The sequence below is a fragment of the Haliaeetus albicilla genome, chromosome Z, assembly GCF_947461875.1.
Source record: "Haliaeetus albicilla chromosome Z, bHalAlb1.1, whole genome shotgun sequence".
NCBI lineage: Eukaryota > Metazoa > Chordata > Aves > Accipitriformes > Accipitridae > Haliaeetus > Haliaeetus albicilla.
The window spans coordinates 1825311-1847137 of NC_091516.1; the positions used below are offsets into that span (position 1 = coordinate 1825311).

The 21827-nt window shown below is 42.7% G+C and overlaps 1 protein-coding gene and 1 long non-coding RNA gene across 6 annotated transcripts in view; one reads left to right on the forward strand and one right to left on the reverse strand.

Moving 5' to 3' along the window:
• Positions 1-15363: 15363 nt before the first annotated feature.
• On the reverse strand, positions 15364-18079 carry LOC138683861 (uncharacterized). The gene is made up of 2 exons (XR_011323332.1): positions 16198-18079; positions 15364-16080 (listed from the first exon to the last, which is right to left on the reverse strand). It is a non-coding gene; the product is annotated as an uncharacterized lncRNA (long non-coding RNA).
• A 4-nt stretch (positions 18080-18083) lies between these two features.
• Positions 18084-21827, forward strand: part of OSMR (oncostatin M receptor) — a 37076-nt gene continuing 33332 nt past the window's right edge. For 2 of the 5 annotated variants that reach the window (XM_069776918.1, XM_069776920.1), the window contains exons 1-2: positions 18084-18229; positions 20960-21056. The gene's annotated coding sequence lies outside the window, so the exon portion shown is untranslated. Of the gene's footprint in view, positions 18230-20876; positions 21057-21827 lie in introns of all 5 variants that reach the window. The other 3 variants (XM_069776917.1, XM_069776919.1, XM_069776916.1) reach the window with 2 other exon arrangements.

Below are 21827 nucleotides of genomic sequence, written 5' to 3' on the forward strand. Positions count from 1 at the left end.
GGTGTAATAATTCTACTTCTGGATGGATTTAATCCTTCTAGAAGACTAGTTGAGGAGAAATTCTGCCTGCTGATACTTGTTTCTAATGATACTTGGAAGAATAAGGAATTTTCAGAAACTGGAAGAGAGAGAATGTTGAGTGAAAAAACACTGATAAAGTACATACCTACCAGGGATAAGAACTACCAACTTCCTAGATTTCTAAAAGCTGCAGTCAATAGGAATCATAACTGCTTGAGGACTTTTCAAGGGAAAATCATCAGTCATCAGTTTTCCACGACTGGATGCTATCCTACACTTTCAGAAAGAATTTTCATTTGAAAATATAAAATCACCTTTGTGGATGACACAAAATTAGGGGTCTGGCAAGTAAAAACAAAGGTAAGCAGAGAACAGGCACAAATCACTTGGGTGAGATGGATTCCTTCAAACTAGAAATTTAAGTGGGTTTAGATGAACAGAAGGAGGGAGAGTTTCCTAGAAACAGCAAGTTTGAAATGGACAGGGGTCCAAGTGGACAAGGAACTCCACAGAAATGTCAGTGATATGGTGACAGAACAGTAAAGATGATGTAACAAGAAGGAAGAATTCAGAGGGAAGTAGAAATATTGCCTCTATATGTAAACTGCTGAGATCTATGTCAAAATAACACAGCTCTACAGTCCACATTTTCAAGAATTTTGAGGAACTGACAGGCTATAGAAAGGTACCTCAAATAGTCCTTGACTGGTGGTAGAAACACCTCATACTGAGGCATTTATTACACCATCATAGGGCCATTCAAAGCAGCTCAGAACATGGATCCACTCACCTCTTACTCCCAAAGGATTTGAATGTAATCTGCAAGCCATTTACAGATGGCCTGAGTACCCATGGTAGTAATAAAAACCTAATAGTTTATTCACACTACGCGAACCTGAAGAGGATTCAAATGACACAGGAAAAGTAACACAGATGAGATCTTTTGATATCCTTAGATTGCAACTGGTGATTGTGACAAATGAAGACATTTTTTTGCCAAAATAAAAATTATGCTTTAGTGAAACCTGGATCACACAAAGTTAAGAAATTTAAGAGTTTTCAACCCATGAGGTCATACAGATTTTGAAGTTTGAATATAATCCTGCAGATCAAAAACTTTCTGGATCTAATGAATTTCCTTATAATCGTTAGTTCAAATATCCCAGATGTTGTTCTCACTGTTTGCTGGTCATCTTACAACATCGTCATTTTCTCCTGTCTCCCATCCATGGTTTCCTCCTTGCCCAACATTCACACAGCTACATTCCATTTTCACTGCTGTATGGTGACACATCCACCATTAGGTAAGCCAAGGGGCAAATTTCATAGTTAGCTTTCAAGGCATTTTATTACTGCACATTACCACAAAGAAAACGTGCAGCTATAGGCAAGCACAACAGAGTTACCTCTGATCCCTTCCTGTGAGTCAAAATGAGCCAAACCCAGTACAACCATAAACTCTTCAAAATACATCTAAGCATCCACCAGACATTCAAAGGATTAACAACATCAACTACACAAGAAAGAAATAACTTGTCTCTCACCATTCCTTTTCTCCTTCCACACAGGATGTTTGGGATAGCTACAAGATAACATTCACTAAGGCCAAAACAGAAAAATTGATACCATCAAGTTGTCATTCATGTATTCTCATGTAGGGTTTATGCATCCTTCAGAAAACTTTATGGGTGAATAGAATTGGTGAGAAACCAGATGAGGTGGTATTATGGTCAGAAGTAGTAGATAACATAGGTTTGCTGAAGAGTACTTTACTTTTATGTAGACTGATCAAATGAATTTTATATTTCTTCTTCTGGGATAATGCCTCACAAGTATGAGAAAGCAAAAGAAATTATTTTTTTTTTATACGGAAGCTATCACTTGCAATGGTGTAAAAAGGAATTTACATGAAAATGAGGGCACTTCTTGATTTCTTCTCTATGTCTGCTAGGAATAGAACAAACAGTTACACATGTAAAGTTATGAGCTGGCAACTGGAAGGTCATTCAGTGTGTGGGACAGGAGACAGAAGTTGATAGTGAAGCAGTGGATCAGTAATGATACACAAAGGATTGCCCTAGCTGATCAGAAAATCACAAGGAGTAGCAAAGAAAAGAGGGAGGAGAAAGATTTTAAGGGGAGGTGCAAGAAGAGTATCTTCCACATGATTGTGTTATCAGTGAGTAAGGCTTGGTGTTTCATTTATGTCAATGGGTTTAACAGTTAAGTTTTGAGTCATAAACCATGGTAGCAAACCTTCAGTAATCATGACTTCCCTGGCACAATCTTGAGGCTACCACATACCATAGAATACGAAGAACAATTCCTAGTGAAAATAGACAATGAGTCAAGGCCCCTTACCCAATCAGTAAAAACAAGTTCACTGTATGGCCCATGCAGGAGAATAAACCCAGATATACTAATGATTTGTCCAGTTCTTTTAACTGATATTTAATTCACCATACTACTCATAGATTTTTTTCCAACATTGAACCATTTGCTGGTAAATTTGATGGCACTCTGAACCTTCTCAGAAATCCACTACACTTCCCACACTCTCCATTTCTGAGATAACACCACCTAGTCTCTCAAGTCAATAACCTAGGAATTATCATTGACTACACATCCCAAGTCTTCACCTGCAGGTTAGGTCTAAATTTTAAGCATCCTTTCCACATAACATTTCTACAACTTAGCTTCCTCTATCTGCATAGCTAGCTAAAACTCTTCTGAAGACTGCTGTCTCCTGTGTCAGCCACTAAGGAATTCCCCTCTCAAGACTTGTCCAGCTTGACCTGCTCATATCTATTCAGTATACTATTGCCAGCATTTTGTCTTTGTCTTTCATTTTGACTGGTTATCTTTCTTCCTGTACCACACCACTGACTTCCATTCTTTGTGATATCAAATATCTTTTCTTTCAAGGCCTTTCATGGACTAACCCAAGCATAGACAACCTTACTGACCCTTAAACCAGAGGGCTAGGAACCACAGGACACTCACCATATCCCTCAGAGAGCTGAGTGGAGAAAAAGCATAGTTCTACAAAGATGACAGTGGCTCCCCAGGAGACTCACAATCCTGTCTGTGGTTTGGGTTTAAGCTGGGTCCTAGCATTATCTCACAGTGCCAGCTTCAGAAACCCTTACTGGCTTACTTTCCCCCACAGAAAGGAGCTGAGAATACTCAGCAGCCTGTTCCAGCCCAGCCCTGGTGACATGACACAGACCTAGAATGGAAGCCATGCTTGAACAGCTTGAGAAATGCATGTAATATGTTTGTTTCCCCAGAGCACCTTCACAGTCAATATCACAAAGTTGTTGAAATTTCAACCATAGCTAGACTGTCATATAATCCCACTGCCACTACTTATCACATAACAAATATTGGTTCTTTGTGCTTCTCTTTCTGCATATACTCATCAGCTGTCTTTTACTTTAAATTTCCACAGCTGTTTGGAGTTCACATTTATTTTGTCCAATATTTGTGCAGGACCTGACATAGAGGAGATTGAAGTTTCAGGAGAGAGCTTCCTCAATAATTTAAACATTTGCCTGTTGCTGGCTTTTTCATCAGGGTGCCTTACCACTCAAACTCCAGAATATTTCCTCATGCATCTTTCTGCACATATTTCTTATGACTACACCATACAAAGTCTGTGGACACTGACTTAGTAAAACTGTCTCAATAAAAATGCCTGAGTAGGATGTATTTGCTGTTCTAAAGCAGCATCACCTTGGTTCACACTTCTATATCCACCCAATTTCTTTAAGTTGCTCTTGCTCTCTTGCGGAATACTACTGTTACTTTCCTCTGGTCTAAATCTTCCAGAAACAGTTTTGTAGTGGTTGAAAATACCACAAAAAGCTGGCACAGCTCTGGTAATTTTAAGAGTAGGAACGCTAACAGAACACTACCAAAGTGGATCTAAACTAGCTCCTTCCTTAACCCCATGATGGTACAAGCAGATAATCCTGGAACAAGCTACAAATATGAGCTGTGAATGCTGATATGAGCTGTGTGCTATGATTCTTGGGATTTGTGCAGAATTAGCTTCTTAACCAATTGCATTTATAGCTCAGGGCAGAGCCTGGCAGCAGAGAGCTAATACCAGTGTGTCTGCACACAAAGGAGCAAGCCACATCACACTGAGATGCCTGAAGCTTCCCTATGCTATAGAAATAGATTGTAGTGAAGGGCTTAAATCTACCACATAAAGGTTTTCATGGCCTCTCACTCTCTTCAATTTCCCTCTGTTGTCTTCAGCTTTTGTGCATACCCTGTGTCTCAGAGCAGACAGAAGATATTTTGCTTGCAGGCACTCAGCTCTCAGCCTGGTGTTTACAGAGCATTGGTAACTCCTGCAATCCATTTCAGGAGTAGAAATCTACAAAAAATAAAAAAATAAATAATTGAAAGAAGGAAATGGATTTTTCCTACTATCCATTACTGCCTGGATGCTAATAGCTTTATCCTGCCAGTGGCTGAGAATCTCCTGGAAGGAAGTTGAGTTCCCTCATTATTTTAATGTAATTTGAGTGCACTCAGTGCCTTGCAAAGGCACTTGACACCTCACAGGAGCAGATGCTAAATGCTCAGTACATTAACCATCTGACTGTTACCCTCAACCTTTCTGATAATTGGGGTTATTTAAAATGCCACATACTGCTGCTCAAATATTGATAACTCATCTCCTGACCTCTTCTAAAGAATATAAATAACTCATTAATCATCACTTAGTTATCTTCTGCAAATAACAATACATGAGACGGACACTTATCTTGAGCTTTTTATGTAAACAATATTCTCTATCTGAGAAACTAGCAGTCTGCTACAACCTAATTTGGCAACAAAAATTATTCTATTTAATGCTTATTAAGTAGCTTCACAAAACTGTCCAGGTAATTCTGAGTTTTTCCAAGCAAAAGAGCAATTTTTCACTCCTAGACTCAGCTATCTCTTTTATGGTAGAAGGGAGAAATATTGAGGGCACACTAATAATATATTTTTGGAATTTTTTCCTTTTCTGTGGAAGAAAAAGCTGACATTGAGGATTTCTTCAATGTTTGGTAAGTATTTGGAGACAGAGGTTTATTAGTATACAAAACATCTATAAACTCACCCCTGTGGTATTCAAGAGGGCAGTAAGAATAAAATAAACTCTAATTTTCCCAAATTAGAAGCAGCCAGACTCTGTTTGCCCTCAGCTACACTTCTGCTTGGAAGGCAATGTGAACAAAATGAGAAAAGTATTGTGTTGTTTTGTCCAGAAAGTACCTTGGAAGCTTTTATATGTGGACTTTTACTTGGATAGGTACGAAAAATCATGATCAGAAAAGCCACAAAAAGTAATGAGGTTCTCCCACATTAATCAGTGCATCGATGTGTCAATAAACATAGTAGGCTGTGGAAATTTACAGGAATTTGCAGACCTTAAAACGTCTGAAAAACTTTAATGTATTAACCTACTGCGCCACCTAGCCTTGCCTAGAGGACATTTTCCCCTGTATCAATCAAGTGTATTTAAATACTGAGTACACACTGAAATACCTCCCTGAGTAAAACACTCTAGTATAAGGGTGGTATTTTTCTAGTTTGTGTTTCTTGTCTTGGAAAGCTGCATAGCTAAATCAGAAAAGCTACCCTTGTTGAAAAAGACATGAGCTGCAGGCCGCTCTACATATGTCATCAGATTAAAAAACATCACACTGCTAAGTGATACAAGGCCAACCTTGTGTGTGGCCTACAGCCCAGTGCAAACACACCCTACAACAGCAGAAAAGCCACCGGTTGGCAGCACTTATTTTTCTCAGGGAAGCAGTGTGGACAGTGAAGACAACAGAACTTTTCTCTAGTATAAATTGTGTCACCAGCAGAGGCTTACTAATACAACACTAGGGCTGGAATAGCTGAGGTAGGAATGCCCATAATCCCCTGAAGCATGGACAATACTTGTGAATACACTCACAAGCTCTAATAACATATTCTTTGGGCTGTTCCTTCCAAAGTCTGCCTTCTCCGTACTTAACGGTCATTAACTGGCACTATTGGTCACAGAGATCCCAATTCTTGGTACTCCATGCAGTATCTGATTGCTTAGTGCTCTCAGTCAACTGCTCCAGGATGGGCTTCTAATGCCTCCTCTTCCACAAGCTAGACTTCCTCAGCCTTGCCTAGATGCACTGCTCAATGCCACACTAGCTTTGCCATGGAGAGTCTTTTATTCAGTACAGCAGTCAGGAAACACTGCACTAAATGTCAGCCATCAAACCACTGAGTCTAACCATCCAAAGAATCCAAGCTTCAATTTTCTTTCCAGGCAGCCTTTTATACATTACATCATGCATTCACATTATATCACCCTCTATTGTGAATTTATGATGAATTTCTAATTGATTAATTACCTTATTCATTCACTAAATACACATTCAAGTTTCAACCAGTAATAGCACTATTCATGGTGTATAACTTAAATATCTGAGAATCTCAGCTTACTGAAGAAATAGTACACGATACTAATGTACCTAAAATTTCAAGTTCCTTCTGCACTCCAATTTGTTCTTTCTTGAAATTTCATGCAACCTAAGCCAGACTCTAAATTTGGGGGCAAGAGGAAAGTGATAACTCATTAATTCTCAGTGGTGGGACTTTGGGTTTCTACCTCTGGCACATCCACATAACACTCAGCATTTTTCATTTTTCCATGAAATGCATTAGGTTTGTCATCCAGGATGTTTCAACACCTTACAGAGAAATTATTCTGATTGTTGCTGAGGTATTTTGAGTTATACGGTATCTGAGAAAGCTTACCTCCTCTTCTAGAGCTTGCTTCTGCTTTCCATGGACTTTCTACTGAACAAGAATTTCCAGGAACAAGATTGATGAATACAGCAATCCAAAGCCAAAGAATGGGACAAAGCAAACTTCTTTTTTTTTTTTAATTTTTTTATTTTTTATTTGTATCACCAGAGGACTTAAAAAACCCTTTTCCAATTCACTTTATTGACTACTGTGAACTGACATATAAGCAGGTAGACAAAGGTAGCGTTACCATTTGAAGATGCTACTGTCAGTTGTATATTTAGCTGAAAAACTCAGTTGGGCTGGAATTTTCTTTGCCAGTTGTCTGTTGTAGGCTGCTGTGTGTTTTTTTAAACTTCAGTCCAAATGACTTATTAGTTTCTGAGAATGATATTTAAAGGAAACCTAGTGACTGTTTAGAGCTGTTCCACTGCTCCCAGTGCTTGATACAGTGGAAATCACCACACTCATTTCAAATAATGAGTAGAGAGACCTGAAAGCATCTGACTGCAGCAGGCTCGTTTAGCTTGCTAATTCAGACTTCTCAATTTGGTCTACCGTAGACATAGTCTGCAACTGCGTGTAAACCAAATAATTCTCTTAGGGGCTAGAATAGCATTGTATTAATTTGGGAAAGAGGAACACCTATGGAAACAACTATTTTTTTGTAGCAAGCCAACACTCACCCTGTGGGAAACAGTCCTTTGCCTCAGTCTCATTTGTGTAACTATCTGGCAGAGGAGCATGCCTGTACTACATCATGTCCTGTCACTGGCTTGTTGTGTCCCAGAACTCAGGAATGGTCTTAGGCTAGTCCCGTGCCAGCACAGGGACTTTTGCAGACAAATAACCTGTGTGTCATCTCTTGCTAGCTGCTATCTCCAACTGGAATGCTGGATTTTGCATCTGAAAGCATTACTGCCCATAATCCATTAGTGCCTTCTTGCCCCAGTGCCTTGTCTGGTTCTCCTCTGGTTGCCCCAGTTTCATCTGTGCTGAATAATAATGGGTATTAACCAGAGTTCCTTTATTGTTACTGGCTTCAGTGGGAAATACCCTTGATTTCTCCATCGGACACAGGGCAGAAGACTTCTCATCTGTTCCTACATCAGAGTGAAAGTCCATAGTACAGCAAGAGTCCACAGGGAGCTGCCGCCTTCTCCTTCCGGATAAGCTCAGCTCCACTACACAGTCACTCAAAACAGGCAGTTGTTCTGGACATGAGACACAGTGCTGTATATATGGCCTGAATAAGTGCAGTCTGATGTAACCATAAAGGTAATCAAGTAGCCCTGCTACCACTGTAACTAATGTTCTGATCACACAGACAGAAATTCTGGGCCCCTTTTTCATCCTAGTAACCTTTCCCACAGAAAAAAAGGCATGTATCCAGAATATTTGAGCACACAATCTCAATATATGACAGTGGAACAACTACTTTGTTCCAGCACACTGTGCTGTTTACTCTCCTATCCTGAAATGTTCCATCACACTCTCGATATTTTATTAGTCCAAGGCTCCAAATACGGAATGAATTTTAACCCTTGACTGCCATATAAGTAAAAATGTTTGCTCTTGATGTCTCTTCCTCTAGTTTACCACAAGATGGTAGCAGAGAGTTTCTCCTAAGAAAAAGTAATCTGAAACTAATACCGGAAGTGTGTCAAATTTGGAACCCAAAGGGTGGATGTTTTTGAACTTAATCTCTTTGGGATGAGCCAGTGAACCACCGAGTCACCTAAAAAGGCTCTTAGGCAGAAGCTAATTTCCCCTCTGGAATCCTGTCTAGCTATGCATTAACCTGAAAGTCTGAATACACTTGGCATCTCCTCATTCAAATTCCCTGAGCACCTAGACTTCATATGCACAGAATTCTTTCAGTGTGAGGAGCATACAGCCTGCACAAATGCTTCTGGGGCCAAAAACGAGGTGGGGGAATTCCCAGGAAGTTCATTTCTCAGGGTATGACTATTGCATGTTGCACATATTTGTCCTTCACAGGAAGATGTTGAGGACACTCTCTTTTAAAATGTGAAGGCACACAGTCCTTTTATAATAGCCTATTGACCAGAGTGCGCAACCTGAAAGTAAAGAAAAGGATTCAGTTCTCTCTTCAGTTGAAAGAAGTTCAAATACATGCTTGGAACAACCCCAAAGCATAACTAAATATACAGATTTAAGGATGGTGTAAATGGAGACAGTCACTGCCCTCCAGTTAAGGCTATGCCATTGTTCAGAAAGACACAGCAGCTCATGGGAATTGGAGAGGCAGCCTATTTGTGCCTTGTGCAATCCGATGGGAAAGAATAGTTCTGGGACATGAGCAGGTCAGAATTTATCTACTCAGTAGAGAATCTAGGGCTTTTGAAGGTACTTGGAAGATGCTGGTCTCCAGACCCCAAACAACCCTCAGGGGTAAATAAGTACCTAAATGGTGTAAGTACTCATTAGTTAGTGATGAATTTATTACTGTGCTCAACTGAACCCAACTGCATTTCTAATTTTGGTAGCTTTGGCATCTTTAGTTTCCAAGTAAGTTAGGTGGGGAAAAGATGGGAGATTGTTGTTAGATTAAATTCATGTGCATAAATTTGGATTATATGACATCATGGATAAGAAATAAAAGCAAAAAGACTATAATTTTTTTTAGCTTAAGCAAAAAGACTAGAAATTTCTTTAGCTTCTGAGCTAGGTTTTAATACTTCAGAATAACTAAGCTGCAGTCTTTCCACCTGGTAACTGTAAGAAAATAAAATATGGAAGACCTACAGAATAAGTGAACTTCATGTATCTCAGTGTTCACTGGGGAAATGGACCTTGTGAGTAAAACCAGACCTGAAATAATTAAGCACTATATAACCATGTATATACATAAAAAAGTCACTTGAAGTTACATATTAATTCTAATGTTGGTATTTCCTTACATTTCACTGCTTTTTCTTCTTAATAACAAGTAACATAGGGATTTTTCTGCAATTATTAGTTAATGACAAATAACTGATCATTTTTCCTTCAGTAATCCTGTAATTTATTTATGCTACTGTGCTTTTCATTTTTTAGAACAAACCTACACTTGTTACATATTAGTTGAGGTCATATCAGATTATACCTATACAATACCTGCACCATCTCTTGTTAGGAACCACAATTACTACTTGATCAAAGAGATATGCCTGGAGGAGAGACTGTTGCTGGAACCACACAAGTTTGTGTACAATACACTGCAATTCAATACAAACTGAGGCCTTGCCCTTTACAGTGACCTACCACAGGCACAATGGAAATGTCTACAAAAAGCTCAAAGCTTATTTGTACAGGACACTCAGGATGCACCTGCAAAAGAAGTGCAGACAATTATTCTGTTCCTCCCTCCTACATTTCTGAGACCGTTCAGGTTGGCCGTGAGGAATCCTAGCTTGTCTCCAAGATGAGAGGCCTACTGAGAAGCAAAGAATATTAGCTCAGTCCAACAATAATATGGCTATACAGTTTCAATGACTTTCCTCTGCAGCTGTGGAATGACCAAAATTACTCCCAGGAGAACTCCAAGAATACTGCTGGAAACCTCTTGTCATTCTGGCTGTACTAAAGAGCACACCTGAAATTATTCAGTTCAGTGCAGTTCCAGTTCAAGAACACTTCACTGTCCTTTGCTCTGAAACAGCACTTCTGCAACTACTAACTACTAGCTCCAAATAGAAATTGTTCCTGGCTAGGAATTAAATCTTGCATGAGGAACACGTTTTATGGAAAACAATGATTTGCTTTACTTTGGGTTTGGAAGTTGCCACTGTGCAGTCAGAAAGCAGTTAGCAGTGGCTCACTGTTAAGAAAGAACAATGTCTTGAGTGGAGTTGGAAAGATCTGTCCTGGCTTTTAGCAGTCAAAAATCTGTCTGATAAAACAGAAGATGCCTAGGATTTCCAAATGCCATGAAGCTATGACGGATCACATCAGAAAAGCACATCAGAAAACAGGATTAAGATTCACGAGAATCTTGACAAATTAGTGAAATCGTACCTCAAGAGGGAAAGTGCAAGGTTGTAGTGTTAAACATCAATAATTGAACAAGCAGGAAAAGAAGAGTTGGCAAGATAAAATATTAATATATTAAGTATAAATTTACAACTGAAAGGACTTCAGGCTTTTTCATACAAATTACTGGCTTTTAATAAGAGAGTCAAGGTCTCTAGTGAACTGTCCAGAAACTCATGCATATGATCATTAACTAAGTGGAATCAGAAACTCTCAAAATAGGCTAATACTTCTGCTTCTACTTTAAATACCATACTAAATGAAAGTCTTTCACTGCATTGGTTAATAAGGAACTTTTAAATATCCCATTTCTCTTGTTTCAAGTCTTTGATTCAGTGCCTGACAAAGGGAATTCTCTTTTGTACATTCTGTTTACAGATTATTTTTTTTCCTTTGAAATGGTCCTGTAGATAGCATTGTTCCAGTGGCTTGCTTTCTTCCTGAAGGATGGAGAAATCAGGAAACTACCTTTTTATTACTCCTAAGTGGCACATTTACTGCACCGTGTAAGTCAGTATGGGTAAAAATTATTAATATACAAACATCAGTGGTAGATTTTGTAAATGCTGGAACTAGATGATGTAACATTACAAGGACATTGTTAAACACAGATCTCAATAGAGAAAAGTTAGTTTTAGATGCTGAGAGGCTACAAAAACTTGATGTATGAAAGGGGAAATATTCTATTTTAGTTACAGCTGACACTAAAATATTGAAAACAAGTAATTTAAATAAAGCCTTTCTAAAGTTAGTATGGCTAAAATTGAGAAAATTAAAATGAAAATTCAAGCTTAACACCACCAGCAGCAGCTTCTCTCTTCTCTGCTAGTGAATACACTTATTTTTTCATTCATTTATCCCTTAATTATTCATTAATGAATTTATTTATGTGTTTATTTTAAAGTTGGGAATAAAATATCCTCTTGGGTTTCATGGCCAGTTACATTATATAGCACAACAGCAAAAACTAGAGGCAGTCTTTGGTCGTAAAACCAACAAGAGAAATTAAAAAAAAAAAAAGGAAATATTATTACTTCAAGTTAATGAAGGAAAACTGAATGATGGAGATTAAGTGGCATGACTGTTTTTCTATTCACAGCCCTAACCAAGTTATTGTTCCCTCTTAGGCCAGGTTATTTTCTCTGTCTAGCCAAATATCAGCAAATAGGATTTGCAAAATATGCAAAAAATCTGAGTATTTTCACCTGACTTGTTCAATTTTTTTTACCCCAGAATTCTGTACAGGTGAATTTTTAGTGAGTACAGCCCTACAGTGCCTGAATTGTAGGCAATATGGAATATTGCTAGCACAAATATTTATGGCACAATCCCTGTCTGAATGAAGACACAAAGACGCACATGCGCGCACACCCATGCCCCACACCTCTCTTCACATTCCCCACTTATTTATCTGATGCATTTAATCTTCCGAACAGCATTGCTGTGATTTTTCTAGTGTTATATATTCTGTGAACTTGCTGTTCAAAATCCCAAGTGTTGGTGTATTGCTGGTTAAGATTTCTTACACAAATCTGATAGGATGCTGTAGTTTCCTGCATGGCAATCATTTCAGCAATTGCCTTCCTAAAGCAGAAGCCCAACACTCTTCACCTGAGTGTTCTTACTAATGAAACTTGCAGATATTTGTATCTGGAGAATGCAAAGAAAAAAAAAGACATGAGTAAATGATGACAGCTAATGGAGGCAGGCAACAAACAGAGCAGTCTGCAAGGCACTCTCCAGGCTCTGCCTGTGGGTTTTCTAGGTCTCATGGGAATGTTTTCTGGGTCACTGGAGAACTCCTGGGAACTCTTTCAGGAACTTCAGACTGTCTACTGCTGCCAGGAAAAGATAGCTTCAACAGGCCTTGACTTCTAACAAGGTCTAGCAACTCCTAGTGAGTTCCGTCAGCTATTCGTGGTAAAAGGGTGCGTTGAGCTCTTGTCTCCAGCTGATTCTGACTAGGGAGGATGCTAGAGAGAGAGCTAGTTTAGTGCAGCTCACCAGAACTCAAAGATTCTACAGATACAAAAGCTTGAATCCCTAGGTGTGCTGAAGCAGGGACAGGCAGCACCTGTGTGCACTGGGTTGGGAAACAGACCCCCATGATAGTGAAGGCTGGAAGCTTATGACTTCTGTCACCAGGAGGATGTCTCTTTCTCTGCCTGCAGATCTGCAGCAACAGAACAGGCTCTGTGTCCTGGAAGCAGATGAGGGCCTGGGAACTCTTTAACAAAGCATCAGAAGAGCCGGCTGAGCCTAAGCATGTTGAGGGTGAGTCATAGTGGGAGGCTGCCTGTTGTGGGGGATGGAGGCTCTTATCCACTGTCTAGGGACATCTTTCTGCTTGCTGAGGGCTTGGATCCAGGACACTCTGGAGAGACTGCTTAGGTTTGCCTGGCACTGAGACGAGTATCCCATGCTGATATTCCGGGCACCAAGACTAGTATCCTGTGCTGATCTTCTATGTGGGAACCAATGAGACTGTGAGGGGAGATCCTGAGTGTATCAAGCGTGACCACCTGGCTCTGGAGGTTAGACCCAAGGGCAAGGGAACTTAGGTGGTATCTCCTCAACCCTGCCAGTGAAGGGGTGTCCTGGGTTCAGCTGGTGTAGAGTTAATTTTCACAGGAACCTGGGAGGGGGCACAGCCAGGACAGCTGACCTGAACTAGCCAAGGAGCTATTCCATACCATGTGACCTCATGCTCAGTATATATAAATGGGGAGCAGGCTGGGGGGAGCTCTCGGCTTTCAGTGGGGAAAGTGGCGGAGCATTGAGTTCTGGGTGGTGAGCAGTTGCACTGTGCATCGCTCGTTTTGTATACTCTTTTATTAGTATCATTGTTGTTGTAACTTCTCTCCTTGCGTTGTCCCAGTAAACTGTCCTTATCTCAACCCATGAAGTTCCTTTTTTTTTTTCTTTTCTCCTTTCTGATTCTCCTCCCCATCCCACTGTGGCCGGGGTGGGGAGGAGTGAGTGAGCAGCTGCATGGTCCTTTGTTACTGGCTGGGCTGAAACCATGACAAAGGGAAAGGTGCCCTCAATGCCTGGAGAATTCTGTGGGTCAATACATGTTTGCACAGCTGGTACCAACAGCAAGGAATCAGCTTTTATGACCAAGGGACTCTTGCTGAGCATTGAGGACTGCTAGGAGGAGATGAGAGCAACATGACTAAGTGGGGAAGAAGAATCTTTGCCAACACGTTGGCTGTGCTGACAAGAGCTTTAAACTAGGAATAATGAGGAGATAGATGATGACTATGAAGTGAGGGGAGGTGGACTGGGCTGGCAATCAAAGGATGCCACCCCAAGCTTATGCACAAAAATAAGGAAGCTGAAAGGATGGCATTATGGGGGAAGCTTTCATACATTGGGGGGTAATTGTCATACCCAGGTGCCCACCTGAAGTGATGCTACGCTAACAAACAAACAGGAGGCATTAAAGAGCTCTGTATGCTGATGCAGGGCTGTTGTGGTTTAACCCCAGCCAGCAACTAAGCACCACGCAGCCGCTCACTCACTCCCCCCCCATCCAGTGGGATGGGGGAGAAAATCAGGAAAAGAAGTAAAACTCCTGGGTTGAGATAAGAACGATTTAATAGAACAGAAAAGAAGAAACTAATAATGATAATGATAACACTAATAAAATGACAACAGTAGTAATAAAAGGATTGAAATGTACAAATGATGCGCAGGGCAATTGCTCACCACCCGCCGAACGACACCCAGCCAGTCCCCGAGCGGCGAATCCCTGCCCCCCACTTCCCAGTTCCTAAACTAGATGGGACGTCCCATGGTATGGAATACGCTGTTGGCCACTTTGGGTCAGGTGCCCTGGCTGGGCATGAGAAGCTGAAAAATCCTTGACTATAGTCTAAACACTACTGAGCAACAACTGAAAACATCAGCGTTATCAACATTCTTCACACACTGAACTCAAAACATAGCACTGTACCAGCTACTAGGAAGACAGTTAACTACATCCCAGCTGAAACCAGGACAAGGGCTATGATACTGCCATTAATTAGCAGCAAGGAGACTGTAATACTGTGTCCAGTTTGGGGCACCCCAGTTCAAGAGAGATGTTGAGAAATGCGAGAAGATACAGCAAAGGCATACCAAGATTGTGTGTGGCTTGGAGAACATGAACTAGAAGCCTGGTTAGTTTCCCAAAGAGCAGGCCTAAGGGACCAACTAAAGGCAACTTACAACTACCTGAAAGACAAAGCAGACAGGCAACTTTTCTTAGTGGTAGCAGATGGCACAAGGTAATATGAGGCAACAATGACAAGTTGTCATTTGGGATACTAGGAAAACTGTGCTCTTAGGAAGGAAGTGTAGCACTACAACAGGTCACATAGGAAGCTTCTGAAATTGCCTTTCTTGGAGGCTTTCGAGACTTAACAGACAGGTGAAGTCCTCCTTTGGATGGGAGGTCTGTTATGGCCCCTCTTGTTGTCACGGATGGGCAGTTTAGACAGCTTAAAGAACCACCGCCAAAAGTATCAGCAAAAGTGGTTTTATTGAAGTATGATGTTGTAAGAGTGCGACTTAACAAAATTTGATGGCATAACAAAATTCAATGGCAAGGCTCACTCTATTACTGCACAAAGTATACAACAATGATTCAAAGTTACCAAGACAGAATCAAAGTTACCAATACAAAAATCTTAGTGCAGTGTAATACCATGGTATCAGTCACTTACCAAAGATTTGCAGTTGGTGGGAGGTCTCTCTGCCTGGAGGAGCAACCTTGAGGGGCATCCCAGCTCAAGGGGAGATCACCATGCAGCGAGCTAGCCAGCTGCTTAGCAGGGAGAGCTCAAAGAAAGCTCACTTAGGCTGTTGTATTTATGGAACAAAGCAGTTGGCTTGTAGTCAAATTACATGCAATGGGAAAGGTATGCATGAGACTCCTTGTACCCACAACTTTCATTGTTCCTTGATAAATGAGTCTGGGAAAAGCCACCTGCTATTCATGTGTTAATTACATGATCAGTGTTCCAAGCTCGTATGCATCGATGCTCACTGTGTCACTGTGTCCCTTTGTGGATTTTCAGAGAACAGATTAGAACTAGAGAAGTTCTTGGCCTGGTTATGATTTAGGCCTTTACCTCCTTTGGAGCCTGTACCCAACCACCACTAGTTTGGTTAAGAAGCTGAGTGCATCCGTCACACCTGGTCAGTTTATTCAGGTAGTTTTAGCCAGACACAGATACTCTGCAAGAAGAATACACACAATTCAAAACAGAGCAGTTAGTTACTAGCTAACACACAGAACAGCTAGCTAGGGCTTAATGAGCTATTAAAGTAAACGATAGCATACTTGCCACTCACGTTAAGCTACACAAGAAGTCTTTGCTGGGCAGGCAGGCATGAGTCAAAAGGGGAAGGGTCACTTCCCATGGCTCTCTGGAAAGGATTCCCAGCATGGCCAAGTTGGCATCTTCCACCAGCTCTATCAACGCGGATAACATGATGCAATGATTCCCAGCTAGTCCCCAGTGAGACTGGCTAGTTTGACTAGCCTTCCCCAGGTGATTTTTTCCCTTTAGGATTTTATACTTTTTCATGCTGGTACTTTCCCTCTGAGATCCTTGAATTACCAACAATCTCACGTCCACAGCCCTACTCCTGTCTGCGCTTTCATCTTTCTTATGTCTCTGCAGATGTTCTCACAGTTCTCTCACAGCAGTCTGGATCAAGGTTATGCAGCTGTGCCATATCAGAGCTGGGCTTTGGATACATGTAAATAGACAACTAAGCACCTAGGAGAGGTGGGGTGAAATTCAGGGCTGTGGTTACAGAGAAAGAAGGTCTCAGGTTGGATTGGATGTCTTCTTCTTTAGGTCTTTCCAAACCACATTGCTATGATTTGGTATATAAAGAACTTTGGCACCTAACTTGGGACTCTGAATTCTGTAGATGCTGTGACACTCAACACATTGCAGTGCCAAGTTCTTTTGTGGGTTTACCTTTGTTCTTTTCTTTCTATTTCAGTTTTCCCACCTCAAACATGAGCAAGCTGGTAACTTGCTTTTTGAAACACTTTCTGACCACGCATGAAAATTCCTTATAGACATTATTCAATAACTTGTTAGGTTTTTGGGTACTAGTTAATACCTTGAATACATCCCTCCGAGGAAAAGCAACCAAGCTTCGAGAATTTGAGACAATCCAAAGGAGAGCAAGGAAAACAGGGTCTTAATCGGTACATCACATTTAACCTACAAACGTAGCTTAGGAAAAAGAAAGTAAAGTGGCAGGAGACCTCTTTTACGTAAAAGTGCAACAACCTGGAGAAACCTTCACCACAAACACCCTGAAAAGTATCAGGTTTAAACAAAACTATCTCATGGCTACGTCTTCTGATGGAAGCAGTAACCGAGGTAGCTTGTGGCACACTGTACCTCTCTGAATGTCTTACCTAGGCCCGTCAGATAGGGACCCACAGCTGAAGGGCAGGGCAACAGACGCGGTGAACTCCTGGTCTCCCTTCCTGCCTTACGGACCTACGGTTTTGGGAGCGGAGAGTTTGACTCTGTGAGCCACAACCTTCCTTAACGTGGATTCCGAGTGGGATTTCGTCAGACAGCCAGCTGCGTGCCAGACAGCGGTGCAGCACCAGGCTGGTCACGGCCTCGACCCCAAGCCCCGCCGCAAGCACCAGGCCACCTCCTCGCCCCGCCTGCCTTGGTGGCCAGACCGGCCGTCCCCGTCCCCCGGAGCCAGACCGAGGAGACACGGGAGCCCTGCGGCCGTGGCACCAGAGGCACGGGGGTCTTGGAGACATCGCTCCTACGTGCGGTTTAGTTTCTGACCGGCTCGGGGCCGGGACGATCGGGAAAGCGTCCGTTCGAGCAAAGCGTCTGTTCCCTGCGCCTCACGGTCCTCTCAGGCTAACCCTGCCTGTGCCCCTCTCCCTGCTCGGCCACCCCGGGGTCGGCCCCTGTCCCCGGCCCACCCCAGGCCTGGCAGCCCCTCCTCGCCCTGGGGGCACCGCGGCTGCCCGGCCTCCGCCGCCGGGCCTCTCCTCCGCGGGCGCCGGCTCCCTCAGGGAAGGGGCAGATGGCGGCAGGCGCTGCGGGAGGGAGGCGGGCCGGCCCGCGCCCTGCTTTTGGGAGGGCAGCCAAGGCAACCGGCCGCGCTTCCCGGAGTCGGCGGCGGGGGGGGGGGGGGGAATTCCCGAGGCGCTGCTCACCCGGCCCCCGCGAGGTGGGAGAAGGCGCCGCCCTGCCCGCAGCGGGGCGGGGGACCAGCACGGCCGCGCCGTAGCTCTTCCCAGCACTGACCGGGGGGAGCCGGCGCCAACCGCTGTCCCCGGCCGGGGTCTCGTCTCGTTCCTGAGGGAGCTGCGCGGCGGCTGCGGGTGAGTGACGCCGGTCTCTCGCTGTCGCGGCAGCCCCTCGCCGCCCCAGGGGTCCCCCCTCGTCGCCGTCCCAGGGGTCCCCCCTGGTTGCCCCAGGGGTCCCCCCTCGCCGCCCCAGGGGTCCCCCCTCGCCCTCTCCTCCCGCCGGGGGATCCCGGCCGCCCTCGCTGAGAGGAGCTCCGCCTGCCCCGCTGAGGAGAAGCCACCTTCTCCACCCCGGCGCCGGTCGTGAAACGTTTTGTGGAGTTTCTGCCTCGAAGTTCAGTCCTTCCCGTGCCCGTTAAGCCCTCCTCGCCCTTTGCCTGCCCTTTAACCCCCGTTTTTCCAGGCGTCCCTGGGCACGGCGGGCGCGGGAGGGGAGCCGGCGCCCCGGCACCGCCGTCCATCGAGCTGCTCCCTCGTTCTCCAGAAAACAGGTCGCCCCGGCAGCACCGCCACTTACCGTTGAATTTAACGCGGCTGGCGACCCCCCAGCCGTATCTGCTTTCAAGATGTCACTGCTTAGCTTAGCTGCAGCGTAAAAGCTGCTGGTTTGACCTGCGTAAAAATTACCGAGGTGAGGTGAGGTGAGGTGAGGTGCGTCGCGGGATGAGGATGCTGCTCCCGCCAGGTGATTGGGTTTAGTTTTAACATCTCCTGTCCCTGCTGCTGCGAGAAGGTGTTGACTTGCTCAGAAGTGCAAGCCCGGACCTTTAATCCAGCATCACACTGCTGCTTTCTCTTAAGTAGTTGAAATCTGTTCTTTAATCTCAAAACCATTGGAGTAAGTGAGGAAACATCATAAATTCCAGTGTGGTTCCTGCATTCTTGGAGTTTGACTGATTTTTTGGTATAACCATTTTTTTCTGTCTTTTTATCTAAATATTGCATGCCTGGACCAGTCCCTAGTCCAGCAGAGTAAACCAGATGCTAACAGTGTTGCAAGTAGATATTGCCTGAAAAACATAGTAAAATTATTCTTCCTGTTGGTATGAGTCATGCCACCATGTTATGCGATTCCTTCCCTACAATTGTTAGCATTTGCTTTCTGATGGGGCAGGAGTAGTCTTACACAGTTTGTTGAGTGCTTTACGTTTTTAGACCCCATTTTTTTCATTATTTAATTGCTTTTTTGTTTGGATTCCAGCCTTCATGGGACCATGAAGTATATAATGCTTTCCTGTTTTGGCAAAGCTCTTTAGAAAATCAACAGCATGCATCAAAGAGCTTTCTATTTATCAAAAAAAAATAAAAACCACCAGGAGATGAAGTTATCCCTAAGTGATCAAATGGTTATACGCCTATCAGACCTAATTACAGAAATTCATTTCTTCCATGTCCAGCTTTAAACTTGTTGCTCACCCATTAAATCACAAAGGCTTATTAGGAGCTTTCAGTGTGTTACACACAGATGTATTTTGTGTGCTAAGCGTAATTGAAACCATGTTTAAAATTGCCTGGGAGAAGAAAGCCTGACTACAAGGACTAAAGGAAGGGTTCATCCGCTTTAGAATTTGGTGTCTCAGCTATTCATTTTTTTCAGAATTGTTGCAAATTAAATTGTCTGTAAACAGTGTGATGTTTATATTGAAGAAGGATCTATTTAATTGTAGGATGTTTTGGCAGATGCTATTTTACCAACACTCAATAGGTTTCTGATGGCTTGACACGGCTCCCTTTTTCAAGTAAAGCTGCCTCAGTTGGTTATCAGCTCTGCACTGTTGATTTTGCAAGGGATATCATGTTGGGAATTGCAGGAATCACAAGAGCGGAGGCACACTGCAGTGCCAAGTCTTTGTACAAATCATTGACTTAGGGCATTCTAGCTCATTCTGGCACCCACCTAGTTAGCTGTTTGTTTAAGAGGAAAAAAAACACCTCTGGAAGATGAGTTAGTCTACCTATGGTCTGGCTTACTTTCTAGGGGTGCCTCTTTCTCTTTGGTGGCTATGGAAGGAGTTTATTAAATTTTGGCACTAAACACATCAGTTTTGTTAGTGACCTTGTACTGTGTGGTAAGAGCTTGAATTGTGATTCCCACTGTGGTATGAGCTTGAATTGTGATTCCCACCCTCAGCCTGTCTGTCTAAAAAGTAGAGGGAATGAGAACATAGGGTGAAAAATGTGATATAAATCCAAAGTAGTATTAGTACTGCATTTGCCTTGCTGACAGTTGTCTTCCATGTCTGGTTTAGAAAATTTCTTTGATCAATAGTATTTATGATTTAGTGTCCCTATGTAATACTCTCCTTTAAATAGATGAAGTTTTCTGGATCCTAGCAGCTGAAAACATTTCTTTTCCCAGCCTGTGTACAGGCTCTGGTTCATTTGAGGATGTGGGTTGTGACAGGCAGCTGTTTTAAATAAGCAAGGCAAAGAGGACTGAGAAACAAAAGTTGTATGAAGTATGATTTGAAATATGCAGCTTTAGGAAGATTGATACAAAACAGATTGACTCTGTGGTCAACTAATACTAGACATTCATAGCAGGGGCTTCCTTTTCTTACACACATGGGTGTCCCAGGTACTGCAGCAGTATGTGCACCATACAGCTCCAATTCCCCACCAGTGACTGCTGAATACTATAAAACTGATCTTGAAAGAGGTTTCAGTTGAATTTTGATGCTGTAATGCCTTTGATGATGTTTATCTTAAGCATGTTTACCAGATGAATAATGGGAATTTCTTCTTCCTGTCATCTATGGCATCACAAAATCATTGGCCTGGATGGGACTTTGGGGATCATCTAAGCCAGCCTTTTGCTCTGAAGGACAAATAGTTTACCTGGAGATATTTATCTAGATCATTTGCAGACCGCCTACTGAAGGAGATCTCATCTCTTCCCAAGGTAATTCACTTCTGTGCTGTCTTCACTTCTTCAGTGATTGCTCTTTAATTGTCAGGTCTCTGAACAATTCCTGTTGCTGTTGAATGCTATTGCAGTTGCCACCAGGTTTCCAAAAGCCTTCCATTCTATTGATGTATCTATCGGTACTGATTAATTTCAAGTTAGGCTGGGGAGTCCTGAATCCATTTCTATCTGATTAGTTACACCCCAGGTTACATTCTTCCAAGAAGAAGAATTGCAAGTAGACTATATATTAATGAGTTAAAAAAATCTATCAGTGATTGTCCTGGTTTCAGCTGGGATGTAGTTAACTGTCTTCCTAGTAGCTGGTACAGTGCTATGTTTTGAGTTCAGTATGTGAAGAATGTTGATAACGCTGATGTTTTCAGTTGTTGCTCAGTAGTGTTTAGACTATAGTCAAGGATTTTTCAGCTTCTCATGCCCAGCCAGGGCACCTGACCCAAACTGGCCAACAGTGTATTCCATACCATGTGACGTCCCATCTAGTTTAGGAACTGGGACGTGGGGGGGCAGGGATTCGCCGCTCGGGGACTGGCTGGGTGTCGGTCAGCGGGTGGTGAGCAATTGCCCTGCGCATCATTTGTACATTTCAATCCTTTTATTACTACTGTTGTCATTTTATTAGTGTTATCATTATCATTATTAGTTTCTTCTTTTCTGTTCTATTAAATCGTTCTTATCTCAACCCAGGAGTTTTACTTCTTTTCCTGATTTTCTCCCCCATCCCACTGGATGGGGGGGAGTGAGTGA